Source organism: Lactuca virosa, chromosome 7, assembly GCF_052849685.1.
Source record: "Lactuca virosa cultivar CGN04683 chromosome 7, Lactuca_virosa_CGN04683_v6, whole genome shotgun sequence".
In the NCBI taxonomy this organism is placed as follows: Eukaryota; Viridiplantae; Streptophyta; class Magnoliopsida; order Asterales; family Asteraceae; genus Lactuca; species Lactuca virosa.
Window position 1 is genome coordinate 244,882,802 of NC_136432.1, and position 17,474 is coordinate 244,900,275.

Here is a 17,474-nt window from a genome sequence, read left to right on the forward strand (position 1 = left end):
AGGTACCGATAGTAGGAGCTGCACCCGAACCCATCACCATGGCTGGAGTGCGAGATGTGATTCAGACCATGATGGCTAAACAGAGGGAAGAGTTTAGGCAAATGTTGCTGAACAACAGGGATGAACCTTCAGTTCCTGTTGAACAATGTGAACTAAATGACGATCGATCTGAAGAAGGGAACAATAGCAGATCGGTTGGTCATAGTGAACCGCTTGTGGTTGGGAGGAATAACCACGAGGGCAGAGTGGAGAGAAATGGGTGCAAGTATAAGGACTTTATGACTTGCAAACCATCGACCTTCACTGGAAAAGAAGATCCTGTCGGAGTTATGGATTGGATCTCGGAAATGGAGTTGGCTTTCATGACTTGTGATTGCCAAGGCAAGTTACAAACCACCTTTGTAGTGCGTCAGTTCAGGGGTAGTGCTGCTCGTTGGTGGAACACATTGGGGAAAACCCTAAGCCCTAATGAGCCATTGCAAATGACTTGGGCAGAGTTCTTGGTGCACTTTAAGCGCAAGTACTGCTCGGCCCAAAACGTACTTGAGTTAGAAAACCAATTTCTAACGTTGAAGAAGGAGAGTATGACCATTGACGAGTATACAAATAACTTCACAGACAAAATGGAGTTTGCTTTGCGTATTGTCCCAGATGAGCTGGCGAAAATTGACAGGTACGCAAAGGGACTTCCATGGGAGTATGCAGTGCCAGTACGTCAGGCACATACTTTGGAGGCAGCTATCTGTTGGGTTTTGAGCATTCTAACACTCCTAAGTGTACATGCAACCCTAAATACCTTGGATCTATGTTTTCTCTATTATACATGCAAATATGAACTTTCCAAGGTATTCATCCTAACTAGCATAATAACACTAATTCAAATGAATATCTCAAGTTAGAATTACATACCTCTTTGATGTAGAATGTCTTCATGAAGCTTGAGTGCCTAGTGCCCCAAGTGTGACACCTCAAATGGTTCACACAATATCAAATGCACATGGAATGACTTGAGAGAAATTGGAACACTTCATAAAATCGGCTAGCCCTTTTTCCTCACACATAGTCGCCGATTTCTTGAGCCATGGGATGCTTTTATATGGTGGCTATTAGGGTTACACCATGTAACTCATAACTTTACCCATTCCTTATGCTCCATGGATTTTAACCTCCATGGAGTATCCATGGGTCACCCCATGGACTTAGTCCAACATAAGGAATCTTGGATCACAAGCCCACATATAAAAGAATGAATGATTTACACAATCAACCCATATATTTAATTAGTCTGCTTTTGATCACTTAATTAATTCCAAATTAATTCTTGATCAATACTAATTAAAAAACCTTATTAATATATTAGAACTTATAATATATTAATAAACCTTAAGTGTTATTTCTCTCATTTTAGTCTATCCAAATGCATGATGCCATGCAACCCAAATGGACCATGCCGGGTCGGGTCAAGTCTTACCAATTATAGTTATGGACTTAGACATGAATCCAACAGTCTCCCACTTGGATAAGTATAAAACTATTATTGCGTACGACTTCAAGAACCGACTGACAATCGTAACTCTCAAAAGCTTCTGTCGAACTCTGACCTTGCCGATGATCTCTGACCTTTGTCAATGACTTGTCCATTAGATAAGGGATCATATATTCCTCCATTCTAGATATCATATGGACTGAGACATGTATTATAATCATTCTCTCTATCCATTTGTTGTTTCCCGATTTCCGATTTATGACGACTGACTAATTGAACAAATCAAATCAGTCCAGGCCCGGCCGAGCACTTACATTTGTCATCACCAAATCATCGAGGGGCCCACAGATATCGCTTTTATCCCGAAGGCAAAAGGAATGGATAAACTTCGACTCATATGGCTTGTTCTACTACTTGTTGAATCATACACAAAGGAACGTTTTATAACATCGAGTTACCAATGCGTTTTCGTGCAATCAATGTATAACCAACTCATAGTAACAACTCATATCTCTAGGTTTGAAGAATATAAGATATTATCGTCTCATGATCACTCGTGATAAAATCCATGAAGTGATTCCAATGAGCGCGGGTTGAATCCAATACTCAGAACTTGTGGGTTAGGGAGAATAATTGGAGGAGTTGAAAGAAGTATGATTTCCATGGGACATCATCTTCATTTTAGGAAAACTTGTTTCAAGAGATTTGGGAAGATCATCTTTTGGGAGATATTCAAGATAGTTGATTTAAAGTCCTTAATATAACACCCAATATGAAATATTAAGGCTAGGACCCAACACAATACTTTTATAACTTGGAAGAGGGATGCCGTAATCCAAGCTATAAAATATTTGAAGGTAGGTGAATGACGATTCACCAATTTCCACCAAGATAAACGAAATGTATTATTAGGTTTTAATTGGTTTTGAAACTCCTAGATTCTTTTGAGATTCATTGAACTGTTCAATGGCATGTTTCAATCTCGAGTGTGCCCTTCAGGTTTTGTGACTGGGATGCCGAGGATCACAAAACAAGGTGTGAATAACCATGCAAATATACTTGGTACCCTTAAGTGTTTACCCCTCAATCGATGTGTCGGTTAACCACACACGCTCCATCGATACTATGATAAACATTAAGTTACCCTTTTCCTACCTTGTTAAATACGAGTTAGTGTGCCGGTTAACCACACACGCTCCACTAACCGACTTAAACAAAGTGCAAAGTGTAATTTCATGGGTTAGCACCAAATTCACATTTTCCTAAGTAACTAAGATTGGGAATTTATAAATGTTTAGTTACTTAGTATTTATCATTAATACTTTTAATGAAGGGAGAATTATAGTCCTTGTCCTACCCGTTCGGCTAACGACCCTCCACCAGTCAAGGAAGCGGTGGGTGAGAGTGAACACCCATTAAACTGCCATTTTATAGGCAGTAACCTTATACCCCCCTTATAGACCGGCTTCGTGAATGAGGCCTACTAACGGTAAGACTGACTTTCTCTTATACATATATATATACTATTAACTTATAATATTATAAAGTATAAGGGTTGAATTTTAACTTTTAAAATTCTAAGGGCTTAACTTGGAATTAAAGTATTCATAAGAGAAAACTTTTCAAATTCCAAAACTTGAGGGCAAGTTTTGAAACTATTCAAAACTAATTAATTACATAACTTATGTGTTTAAAGTAGTTTTAATTAAAAAACTCTTCAAGTTCCATAACTTGAGGACAAGCTATGGAAGACTTTAAACTAATGAAAGAATGTAACTTTTATTTATTTTTGTAACTTATGGAACTAATTAAGGTTACACATTTTATTACTTAATGAAGTGACTCTTGAACCTCCATAACTTGAGGACAAGTTATGAAGTCATAAAACCATTCAATGAAGACAAGACTCTTCATTTTGTAACCTTTGCCAACTTTTATGATTTTTAAGAAACTTTAATGTGACTTTTCATGTAACTTTAGTAAATCATGACGAATAGTCTTATCGATCTTTTGTGGTGGACTTAATCAGTGCACAAGAATGTGTACTCGATCCCTTAGTCCATTACTTGACTCATACATCCATGTGAACAGGTAGTTAGTCTTAATTTTTCCAATGCTTGAAGGTTCTCATTCATCATGCTCTACAAATTGCATGATTCCAAGTTTCGATCCAATTGAAACTTGGGTGATGAGAATCTTTCCTTAATTGGTAAATTTAGACACTACAACAAATGAAAGAATCAAATTCATATTTCCACTCTTACTCTTAATGGAATCTTATAAGCAACACAGTTTTCCACAAATGCATTGTAAGGATATTTTAAAATAAATAAAATCAAAAGATTTACCTTTTATTTTAAAACTTTGCGGAAAAACTCATCCTTACAATCCATATGAAAACTTGTTGTTATCTATTCCTAAGCAAAATATCATAACTCCTAAGAAGTAGCTCAAGAATCCGATCTTCAAACTATGTGATAGAAATCCATCTACGCGATCAGATTCAGCATATTCTTTCTTTAAGTTTCTTCACTTTTTCTTTGATTCTTAAAACATCACCATGTGACCTAGTCACATCATGTATCAAGAATCTCAGAATAGAAACTTAGCAGAGTTAGATAGTGGATTTTACCTGAAGTAGAGTCAAACTTATTGACTTTAACATCCTTAGGTAAATTTGGCAGCTTCGCAACCAATGCCCCTTTCTTTGGCAATGGACCCTTGATAATGGGACTATCTCATACTTAGCCTTTCTCTTTACCATTTGGTCAAAAACCGAGTTGACTATGGCCGATCCCTTTCCATTGGGAAGAGAGAGCTTTACTGGATATCCAATGTCATCATTGTCAATGTCCATAAAGTTTTAGGAAGTTGATCTTAGCAAATAGATAAGATCATTAAGGGTCTTGTCATAGTCTGTTTCATAGGAGTCCCAAAGGAACTCACTATGTGACTTAGAAAGTGATTGATCATCAGCTTCCTCTAGACTTTGACACCCAACTCTCCCGGCTTGTCAATATGTGACTACATCTCCAAGATGTGATCACACATAGACCTTTGCTTGCCAATAGGGATTGAGTGACCTTAAACTTTTCAGGAACTTGTGGGTTAGGGAGAATAATTGGAGGAGTTGAAAGAAGTAAGATTTCCATGGGACATCATCTTCATTTTAGGAAAACTTGTTTCAAGAGATTTGGGAAGATCATCTTTTGGGAGATATTCAAGATAGTTGATTTAAAGTCCTTAATATAACACCCAATATGAAATATTAAGGCTAGGACCCAACACAATACTTTTATAACTTGGAAGAGGGATGTCGTAATCCAAGCTATAAAATATTTGAAGGTAGGTGAATGACGATTCACCAAATTCCACCAAGATAAACGAAATGTATTATTAGGTTTTAATTGGTTTTGAAACTCCTAGATTCTTTTGAGATTCATTGAACTGTTCAATGGCATGTTTCAATCTCAAGTGTGCCCTTCAGGTCTTGTGACTGGGATGCCGAGGATCACAAAACAAGGTGTGAATAACCATGCAAATATACTTGGTACCCTTAAGTGTTTACCCCTCAATCGATGTGTCGGTTAACCACACACGCTCCATCGATACTATGATAAACATTAAGTTACCCTTTTCCTACCTTGTTAAATACAAGTTAGTGTGCCGGTTAACCACACACGCTCCAGTAACCGACTTAAACAAAGTGCAAAGTGTAATTTCATGGGTTAGCACCAAATTCACATTTTCCTAAGTAACTAAGATTGGGAATTTATAAATGTTTAGTTACTTAGTATTTATCATTAATACTTTTAATGAAAGGAGAATTATAGTCCGTGTCCTACCCGTTCGGCTAACGACCCTCCACCAGTCAAGGAAGCGGTGGGTGAGAGTGGACACCCATTAAACTGTCATTTTATAGGCAGTAACCTTATACCCCCCTTATAGACCGGCTTCGTGAATGAGGCCTACTAACGGTAAGACTGACTTTCTCTTATACATATATATATACTATTAACTTATAATATTATAAAGTATAAGGGTTGAATTTTAACTTTTAAAATTCTAAGGGCTTAACTTGGAATTAAAGTATTCATAAGAGAAAACTTTTCAAATTCCAAAACTTGAGGGCAAGTTTTGAAACTATTCAAAACTAATTAATTCCATAACTTATGTGTTTAAAGTAGTTTTAATTAAAAAACTCTTCAAGTTCCATAACTTGAGGACAAGCTATGGAAGACTTTAAACTAATGAAAGAATGTAACTTTTCTTTATTTTTGTAACTTATGGAACTAATTAAGGTTACACATTTTATTACATAATGAAGTGACTCTTGAACCTCCATAACTTGAGGACAAGTTATGAAGTCATAAAACCATTCAATGAAGACAAGACTCTTCATTTTGTAACCTTTGCCAACTTTTATGAGTTTTAAGAAACTTTAATGTGACTTTTCATGTAACTTGATGACAAGTTACACAAACACATTTTAGAATCATCTCTTAGATTAAAATGGATTGAAAACAACAATTTCTAATAATTTTTCTATTAATCTAAGAAACTCATGAGAACAAGATAATTTAATCAAACTTTTTCATGTAATTAGACTAACCATTAAACTAATACAAAACATGAATCTATTGACAATTATCTTTGAAATTGGATTAGAATGAACATTACCACATCAAAAACAGGTTTATAGGTTCAAAAACAGCTTATGATAATGTTCCTAGTCCATTTCTAGCCAAAAAAAACTCGAAGATATGCTGACAGGGGCTCCTACTCGTCGAGTGTATGAACCTACTCGACGAGTAGGATGATTTTCTTCATGGACTCGGCGAGATCATCAGTGGACTCGGCGAGTCCAGTGCCCAGAATGCCCGAAATTCGACTTTTTCAGCATATTTCAGCAATTTGCATCAAGTATAATTGAAAACAAGCCTAGGCTCTGATACCACTGTTGGGTTTTGAGCATTCTAACACTCCTAAGTGTACATGCAACCCTAAATACCTTGGATCTATGTTTTCTCTATTATACATGCAAATATGAACTTTCCAAGGTATTCATCCTAACTAGCATAATAACACTGATTCAAATGAATATCTCAAGTTAGAATTACATACCTCTTTGATGTAGAATGTCTTCATGAAGCTTGAGTGCCTAGTGCCCCAAGTGTGACACCTCAAATGGTTCACACAACATCAAATGCACATGGAATGACTTGAGAGAAATTGGAACACTTCATAAAATCGGCTAGCCCTTTTTCCTCACATATAGTCGCTGATTTCTTGAGCCATGGGATTCTTTTATATGGTGGCTATTAGGGTTACACCATGTAACTCATAACTTTACCCATTCCTTATGCTCCATGGATTTTAACCTCCATGGAGTATCCATGGGTCACCCCATGGACTTAGTCCAACATAAGGAATCTTGGATCACAAGCCCACATATAAAAGAATGAATGATTTACACAATCAACCCATATATTTAATTAGTCTCCTTTTGATCACTTAATTAATTCCAAATTAATTCTTGATCAATACTAATTAAAAAACCTTATTAATATATTAGAACTTATAATATATTAATAAACCTTAAGTGTTATTTCTCTCATTTTAGTCTATCCAAATGCATGATGCCATGCAACCCAAATGGACCATGCCGGGTCGGGTCAAGTCTTACCAATTATAGTTATGGACTTAGAAATTAATCCAACAGTCTCCCACTTGGATAAGTCTAAAACTATTATTGCGTACAACTTCAAGAACCGACTGGCAATCATAGCTCTCAAAAGCTTCTGTCGAACTCTGACCTTGCCGATGATCTCTGACCTTTGTCAATGACTTGTCCATTAGATAAGGGATCATATATTCCTCCATTCTAGATATCATATGGACTGAGACATGGATTATAATCATTCTCTCTGTCCATTTGTTGTTTCCCGATTTCCGATTTATGACGACTGACTAATTGAACAAATCAAATCAGTCCAGGCCCGGCCGAGCACTTACATTTGTCATCACCAAATCATCGAGGGGCCCACAGATATCGCTTTTATCCCAAAGGTAAAAGGAATGGATAAACTTTGACTCATATGGCTTGTTCTACTACTTGTTGAATCATACACAAAGGCACGTTTTATAACATCGAGTTACCAATGCGTTTTCGTGCAATTAATGTATAACCAACTCATAGTAACAACTCATATCTCTAGGTTTGAAGAATATAAGATATTATCGTCTCATGATCACTCGTGATAAAATCCTTGAAGTGATTCCAATGAGCGCGGGTTGAATCCAATACTCAGAACTTATGAGCACTCATGAGTGTTGTAGCACCACCTTGTCCCACATCTAAAGACCTCTACAAGCCCAACCCATTACAGTCTTGATTCATATCTACTTCTAACATATGACCGACTGTGGATGGTTTGAATAACTTAATCATTCAGGAAGAATGACCTAGTTATTCTGGAAGTCAAAACATGCAAAGTGAAACACAATAATAATCGAATCCAATATGGTCTCAGAACTTATGAATATAAATAAAACACCTTTTATTTATCACCATATGATTACACATTATTCATTGTATACTGTTTCAAACTATCAACTTTATACTTGAATTAAAACAATAGTTGTCCCATGCTCCAAGCATGTACACTATGTTTTCTAAACACTAGTCATGCCATACACCAAGTATGGATAATATGTTTGTCTATGATCTTTACCTTGTGAAATAGATCAATTGAACATAACTTTAATGATTCTCTTTTCACAGTCCCAAATCCTTACTGCAAATGCAAGAATTCCAAATTCATGCCATTTACTGAAATCTGTTAGATTCTAAACTTATATGCATTGATCCTCTTGTAATGATTATGCACAAAGTCACAAGGACTTGACAACAAACATTACAGAGCATTCCAAGGAGATAAACTCCTTGGAAACATCCTTCTTGCATTAAGTTTCCTAATCTTACACAGATTGAATAATTTCTAACTTTGAAACATTTCCATATTCCATTTTGACTATCACTTCTGAACAAGAGTTGCCTCCTTAAAGATTATGTCAATATGGTCCTTCCAGAATTAACACTATACTTCCAACTGTCCTTGAGCAACCAATCTTTGATAAACCTTAGATTGTCCTCAACAATTGCTTAAACCTTTTAGTCATATCCAGTTCTAGACCTTTTCCCTTCTTAATGCCCCAGACATTTGGAAAATTTTAGAAAGGATGAATATAGCACATGTAATCGATCCTATATCCGATGCATATGGGACACGATTCATGATGTCTCACATAAAGACTAAACTAGTCTTTTGCTATAATATTTCCATTTCAATTTGCCAAGTTCTCATAATTCAGATTATGAAAAGAGATGCCGTAATCATAATCGAATTTTAGAACGCAAATAATGGACCCATATATAGAATTTCCTTATGTTGAGCCATTCCAACATGAAATTCATATATATATCCTGGACTAAATACGATTTAAAACCTCAATCTAAACTTTTAGATTTGAGATGAAGTATAATTTCCTCTCCCTTAATTATAGCAAAACAACTTTTTCCCAATTGAAACCTTTTCTTTTCTATAATTAACGTTGCTAACTTGCAACCTTTATCATAATTATCATGCTCCCACTAACACGATGATTATTAGCATAACACTTATGCTCCCACTAGCTTTGACATGTACTCAGAAATCAGCTGAACTTCTAGAAAAACAATACTTTATTGACTTTCTTACCAAAGTTCAGATTTCTGATACTAGATTGCTTTGATAAAACTTTGTCAAAATCATACACCTTGACTTAGATAGCACACTTGTGTGTCTAAACAATTTTAAGAACTATGAAAAGGGATGCCGTAATCATAGTCTCAATTGTTTAGAGCTTTGCCACTTCTCACAAGTCCATGTTAGTGTGCCGGTTAACCACACATGCTCCACTAACGACTTTGAGAATGCAAATATCACAATTGCTATCTAGCTAAAATCTACTTAGTGAAAGTGTTTCCTCACCATCATTTTCATGAATCGGAGAGAAACCTTATGACACTTAGATTTAATGGTGTATGTGTTCTTATCCATGTGAATTGTCAAAACCATAGTCACAAGACAAGGATAATGACAAATTCAAACTCATATGGACTGAACTCAATCTTAATTTCTTGCCATCTGGCAGCTCAAGGGTCTGCCATTGCTTCCAAGTTGTTGTGCAACCAATTGAGAACTCTAAGAACTCATATGCAAAGCCAACTTTAATTGGAATGGACAAATAAATAGTCAACTCGATAGGTTATAAACCTCAAGTCGTGTGCTATGAAGAACTTTAGGTTTTACTCTTGATTAGTTCTTGAGATTTTCAAGACCTTTTAAGACTCCCACTGTCCTCTTGACATATAAGACTCTCTTGTCAAATATTCAAGAGATAGTGTGGATTCTAATCAAGACAAACACTTCACACAATTGGCCTTAGTTGGTCTTTGTTTTATCCAAAACATCACAACTTACCAATTACAAATGTACAAGAGTAGAAACCTTTTACTCTTACATTTGACAAGTGTTTTTAAACCTTCTTTAAGACATGTCACTCAAGTTATAATCTTGGAGTATGACTCTAAGAATTGTTTTGGAATGAAATATGACTCATCTTCTTGATTTAACCACTTCTAAGAATTGTTTTAAACATTTGACAAGTGTTTTTAAACCTTCTTTAAGACATGTCACTCAAGTTATATGGTGGCTATTAGGGTTACACCATGTAACTCATAACTTTACCCATTCCTTATGCTCCATGGATTTTAACCTCCATGGAGTATCCATGGGTCACCCCATGGACTTAGTCCAACATAAGGAATCTTGGATCACAAGCGCACATATAAAAGAATGAATGATTTACACAATCAACCCATATATTTAATCAGTCTGCTTTTGATCACTTAATTAATTCCAAATTAATTCTTGATCAATACTAATTAAAAAACCTTATTAATATATTAGAACTTATAATATATTAATAAACCTTAAGTGTTATTTCTCTCATTTTAGTCTATCCAAATGCATGATGCCATGCAACCCAAATGGACCATGCCGGGTCGGGTCAAGTCTTACCAATTATAGTTATGGACTTAGACATGAATCCAACAGTCTCCCACTTGGATAAGTATAAAACTATTATTGCGTACGACTTCAAGAACCGACTAGCAATCGTAACTCTCAAAAGCTTCTGTCGAACTCTGACCTTGCCGATGATCTCTGACCTTTGTCAATGACTTGTCCATTAGATAAGGGATCATATATTCCTCCATTCTATATATCATATGGACTGAGACATGTATTATAATCATTCTCTCTATCCATTTGTTGTTTCCCGATTTCCGATTTATGACGACTGACTAATTGAACAAATCAAATCAGTCCAGGCCCGGCCGAGCACTTACATTTGTCATCACCAAATCATCGAGGGGCCCACGGATATCGCTTTTATCCCGAAGGCAAAAGGAATGGATAAACTTCGACTCATATGGCTTGTTCTACTACTTGTTGAATCATACACAAAGGAACGTTTTATAACATCGAGTTACCAATGCGTTTTCGTGCAATCAATGTATAACCAACTCATAGTAACAACTCATATCTCTAGGTTTGAAGAATATAAGATATTATCGTCTCATGATCACTCGTGATAAAATCCATGAAGTGATTCCAATGAGCGCGGGTTGAATCCAATACTCAGAACTTATGAGCACTCATGAGTGTTGTAGCACCACCTTGTCCCACATCTTAGACCTCTACAAGCCCAACCCATGACAGTCTTGATTCATATCTACTTCCAACATATGACCGACTGTGGATGGTTTGAATAACTTAATCATTCAGGAAGAATGACCTAGTTATTCTGGAAGTCAAAACATGCAAAGTGAAACACAATAATAATCGAATCCAATATGGTCTCAGAACTTATGAATATAAATAAAACACCTTTTATTTATCACCATATGATTACACATTATTCATTGTATACTGTTTCAAACTATCAACTTTATACTTGAATTAAAACAATAGTTGTCCCATGCTCCAAGCATGTACACTATGTTTTCTAAACACTAGTCATGCCATACACCAAGTATGCATAATATGTTTGTCTATGATCTTTACCTTGTGAAATAGATCAATTGAACATAACTTTAATGATTCTCTTTTCACAGTCCCAAATCCTTACTGCAAATGCAAGAATTCCAAATTCATGCCATTTACTGAAATCTGTTAGATTCTAAACTTATATGCATTGATCCTCTTGTAATGATTATGCACAAAGTCTCAAGGACTTGACAACAAACATTACAGAGCATTCCAAGGAGATAAACTCCTTGGAAACATCCTTCTTGCATTAAGTTTCCTAATCTTACACAGATTGAATAATTTCTAACTTTGAAACATTTCCATATTCCATTTTGACTATCACTTCTGAACAAGAGTTGCCTCCTTAAAGATTATGTCAATATGGTCCTTCCAGAATTAACACTATACTTCCAACTGTCCTTGAGCAACCAATCTTTGGTAAACCTTAGATTGTCCTCGATAATTACTTAATCCTTTTAGTCATATCCAGTTCTAGACCTTTTCCCTTCTTAATGCCCCAGACATTTGGAAAATTTTAGAAAGGATGAATATAGCACATGTAATCGATCCTATATCCGAAGCATATGGGACACGATTCATGATGTCTCACATAAAGACTAAACCAGTCTTTTGCTATAATATTTCCATTTCAATTTGCCAAGTTCTCATAATTCAGATTATGAAAAGAGATGCCGTAATCATAATCGAATTTTAGAACGCAAATAATGGACCCATATATAGAATTTCCTTATGTTGAGCCATTCCAACATGAAATTCATATATATATCCTTGACTAAATACGATTTAAAACCTCAATCTAAACTTTTAGATTTGAGATGAAGTATAATTTTCTCTCCCTTAATTATAGCAAAACAACTTTTTCCCAATTGAAACCTTTTCTTTTCTATAATTAACATTGCTAACTTGCAACCTTTATAATAATTATCATGCTCCCACTAGCACGATGATTATTAGCATAACACTTATGCTCCCACTAGCTTTGACATGTACTCAGAAACCAGCTGAACTTCTAGAAAAACAATACTTTATTGACTTTCTTACCAAAGTTCAGATTTCTGATACTAGATTGCTTTGATAAAACTTTATCAAAATCATACACCTTGCCTTAGATAGCACACTTGTGTGTCTAAATAATTTTAAGAACTATAAAAAGGAGATGCCGTAATCATAGTCTCAACTGTTTAGACCTTTGCCACTTCTCACAAGTCCATGTTAGTGTGCCGTTTAACCACACATGCTCCACTAACGACTTTGAGAATGCAAATATCACAATTGCTATCTAGCTAAAATCTACTTAGTGAAAGTGTTTCCTCACCATCATTTTCATGAATCGGAGAGAAACCTTATGACACTTAGATTTAATGGTGTATGTGTTCTTATCCATGAGAATTGTCAAAACCATAGTCACAAGACAAGGATAATGACAAATTCAAACTCATATGGACTGAACTCAATCTTAATGTCTTGCCATCTGGCAGCTCAAGGGTCTGCCATTGCTTCCAAGTTGTTGTGCAACCAATTGAGAACTCTAAGAACTCATATGCAAAGCCAACTTTAATTGGAATGGACACAGAAATAGTCAACTCGATAGGTTATAAACCTCAAGTCGTGTGCTAGTGAAGAACTTTAGGTTTTACTCTTGATTAGTTCTTGAGACTTTCAAGACCTTTTAAGTCTCCCACTGTCCTCTTGACATATAAGACTCTCTTGTCAAATATTCAAGAGATAGTGTGGATTCTAATCAAGACAAACACTTCACACAATTGGCCTTAGTTGGTCTTTGTTTTATCCAAAACATCACAACTTACCAATTTCAAATGTACAAGAGTAGAAACCTTTTACTCTTACATTTGACAAGTGTTTTTAAACCTTCTTTAAGACATGTCACTCAAGTTATAATCTTGGAGTATGACTCTAAGAATTGTTTTGGAATGAAATATGACTCATCTTCTTGATTTAACCACTTCAAAAATTCATAACTCCTCTTCTTAGCTACCAGAATGCACTTAGAGGATGAATTGTGATAAGGTCTCTTAATCATTAAGATGATTATATAACATGATACTAAAGTACTCTCCCATCTTTTCAGATTTGAGAAACTTTTATCCTTCTGCCTAATTTGATTCTTCTCATTCGTTCCGCCATACACTGAAATTTTTTCCAATGCTTCAGAATTATACTTAAGCCTGTAAGTATAACCATATTTACTAGACTTTAGTAAATCATGACGAATAGTCTTATCGATCTTTTGTGGTGGACTTAATTAGTGCACAAGAATGTGTACTCGATCCCTTAGTCCATTACTTGACTCACACATCCATGTGAACAAGTAGTTAGTCTTAATTTTTCCAATGCTTGAAGGTTCTCATTCATCATGCTCTACAAATTGCATGATTCCAAGTTTCGGTCCAATTGAAACTTGGGTGATGAGAATCTTTCCGTATTTGGTAAATTTAGACACTACCACAAATGAAAGAATCAAATTCATATTTCCACTCTTGCTCTTAATGGAATCTTATAAGCAACACAGTTTTCCACAAATGCATTGTAAGGATATTTTAAAATAAATAAAATCAAAAGATTTACCTTTTATTTTAAAACTTTGCGGAAAAACTCATCCTTACAATCCATATGAAAACTTGTTGTTATCTATTCCTAAGCAAAATATCATAACTCCTAAGAAGTAGCTCAAGAATCCGATCTTCAAACTATGTGATAGAAATCCATCTACGCGATCAGATTCAGCATATTCCTTCTTTAAGTTTCTTCACTTTTTCTTTGATTCTTAAAACATCACCATGTGACCCAGTCACATCATGTATCAAGAATCTTAGAATTGTCGAGACGACTATAGTGAATTAGTACTTTCTTAGGAAAGCACGACTATAGTTTAGGGCTTACTCTGTTAGGTTTAGGTATATTCTTAGCCTACAATATAAAGTATTATTAAATATTCTACTAAAGGACTACTTACGGGAGCGGTGACAGGATAGACATGTCGCTTGGGTTGCTGGATTTCAGAATGGCTATATGCTAAAATGATCTTGCCCACCGAATGTCCTGACAGAATAGACATGTCGCTTCGGTGCAAGAAGGAGTGCCCTTGGCGCAACAACATCGTTCTTGGCCTCACCTTTCAACAGATGGCGCAACAAGGTCCCTTTGTTGCTCCATATCACTCGTAAGTGCTCCAAACCTCTTCCAGGTGCTCCAAACCTCCTTCTATATGATCCGTTCCTTTTTCAGACGATCCATTCGTTTCTTAGATGATCAATTCCTTTGTCACATGCTCCATAAATTCCAAGTTCTCTATTATGATCTAAGTGCCCCATGTTGGACAAGACTTTATACCCCATCACTATGCTTCCAATAGTACAGGCCCATACTACCTTTCATACCTATCCATATTCATATCAAGAGTTCATTACGGAACATCCTATTGCAAGACCCAACATCTAGGATACACATACATCCTATACATTCTCTCAATAGTGGCTAAACCTTCTCACACTGGCCTTCTAAAAACTCAAATCACTCATGGAACTTCCACCAACTACAGTCACTCGTGCATGCTAATCATACATAACGTTGGATTCCGTAGAAAGTTGAATATTTGATTCTACCCTAAGCCCACAACCAAACAAGGAATAAGAAAATAAGGCTAAATCAAACATTCTGAGCCTATAAAATCTTAGTTATGTACCATTATGGTGCATACACTAAGCAACTACAGTAATGATGTCATTTCCATCTAGCATACAAGAAAACCTCCAAGGCTATTAGGTATCACAATTCAAGCAATTCTATCATGCAATTCATGAAGATCCCTAGCCTACAACCAGCATGCAATTCTATCATAGTCATAATAAGCAAATAACAGTGTGGGTATCTTGGGGTATACTTTCTTGCTCCCGCTGATCGTACACATCACATCCTTCCTTGGTTACTTTTGAAAAAAAGTTGAAAAATTTTATAGATCCTTAGTTTGAGTTTAGATTCACACGAACATTCGTACAATTATCTCAAACCAGGGCTCTGATACCAACTTGTTGTTGGTGATTTTATATTACTAATATTATTTAAGTGTAATGGGATTAATTTGTTTATCAATGTCACTTTGACATTTATTGAACAAATAGGTATGGTGCAAAGTGCACATTTGTTTAATTTTGTCTTTGTTGAAAGTATACTGTTATTTAGGGGCGAACCCCCTGAACCAACAGGGGTCTGGGGGCAGTGCCCCTTGGAGCGGGGTCCAAGTGGCAGCAGCCCCTGGCTGGGGACGAGCTGGATTTATGTTGTTTTCTGTCCATTTTTGTACAGTTTTAGGAGATAAAACTTTCATGTGGGAGTTTTAAGACAGGAAGTTTTTCTTTTTATATGATCATTTCGAAATAAGTTTTGGTACTCTTCTTTTTCATAACATCTTGAACATTCTCTGTTCTGTTTCTCTCATTTTTCTGAGTCTTATCCGATTAAAGATTGGGAGTACCACCCAAATACTTTAATCTGAAAGTGTTATACACGATTCTAAAAATTTCCAAGTGTTTTACCCCTATTTTCTAGCACTTGTAAGATCCCAAAAATCAAGGTAAAATTTTTCAAATTTGAAACCAATCCAAAACCATATGTTTTTACAAAAAAATAGTTTCCAAAATCCATTAAAATGAATCAAAGTATCCCAAAATCATAATCTTATAAAAATCCAGGATGATATGCATGATCAAGCCTTTGCCTTGCCCCTGTCCTCTGAAGTAACTGAAACCATAAATTCAAACTATAAGCCAAAGCTTAGTGAGTTCCCCCAAAGTACCACACACAACCAAACATATAGTGTCATGCATACATGAGCCTTCATCATGAATGGACCGCCTCGCAGGCCTTCGGCCCGACTGGACCGCCTCGCAGGGCATACACCTTATCCGGACCACCGTGGGTATCATGTCCTTCAGCACAAAGGAGGACCACCTCAACCCAACAAACCATAACATGTCGACATATACAATAATAATTAATAACCAACATCTGCAGGTAATCATACAGATCTACCAGTCTAACAAATAACCAGTGCACACATGTAATCATATAGATTTACCAGACTATCATATAACTAGTATAACATTATCCAATATACCAATATAAATAATCCAGTGGGATGGCATTGGTGCCTTCGACCCATAAGTATAGTGAGGAAAACTCACCTTACAGTCTGAAAATAGTTAAATTGATCACTACCCAAAATGTTGTATCTACTGGTCAACTATACAATAAACAGGGACCTAATCTCAAACTACTATTGAAATTACCCAAAATTCCCCTAATTCAAACATGGTCAAATCCTTGGTCAAAGGTTAAAGTCCAAAATGAAAAGTTAACACAAGGCGTATTCAGTCACTACGTATGGCGTAGAGATGCTTTCCCAGATAATGGGACTCTCCAAAAATACGCGATGCGTACTCCTAAGGTACACCTTCTGTACTCGACCAACTTCCATTTTTTCTATTAAGTGCTTATTTCATTAAAATCTCACGTCCGAACCACAGATCTAGTCCCAAATATCATTCTAAGTCATAAAGTTTCCAACTTTATGACTTTCATGGCTTTAGGAGTCCAAAAACCAAAACCCTAACTTATTACACAAAACCAAATCTCATAACTCTTGCATGGAGGGAAGAAAGGGACCGATATGTAACACTCGTGTTTCTAGCCTAGGCATTAATATTAAGGTGATACGCCACAAAGTGCCCGTGAAGCCCCGGTATCGATTATAAGCCCCGGAATACGCCACAAAGTGCCCGTGAAGCCCGAAAAATTTATCTTTTCGGTTTCGA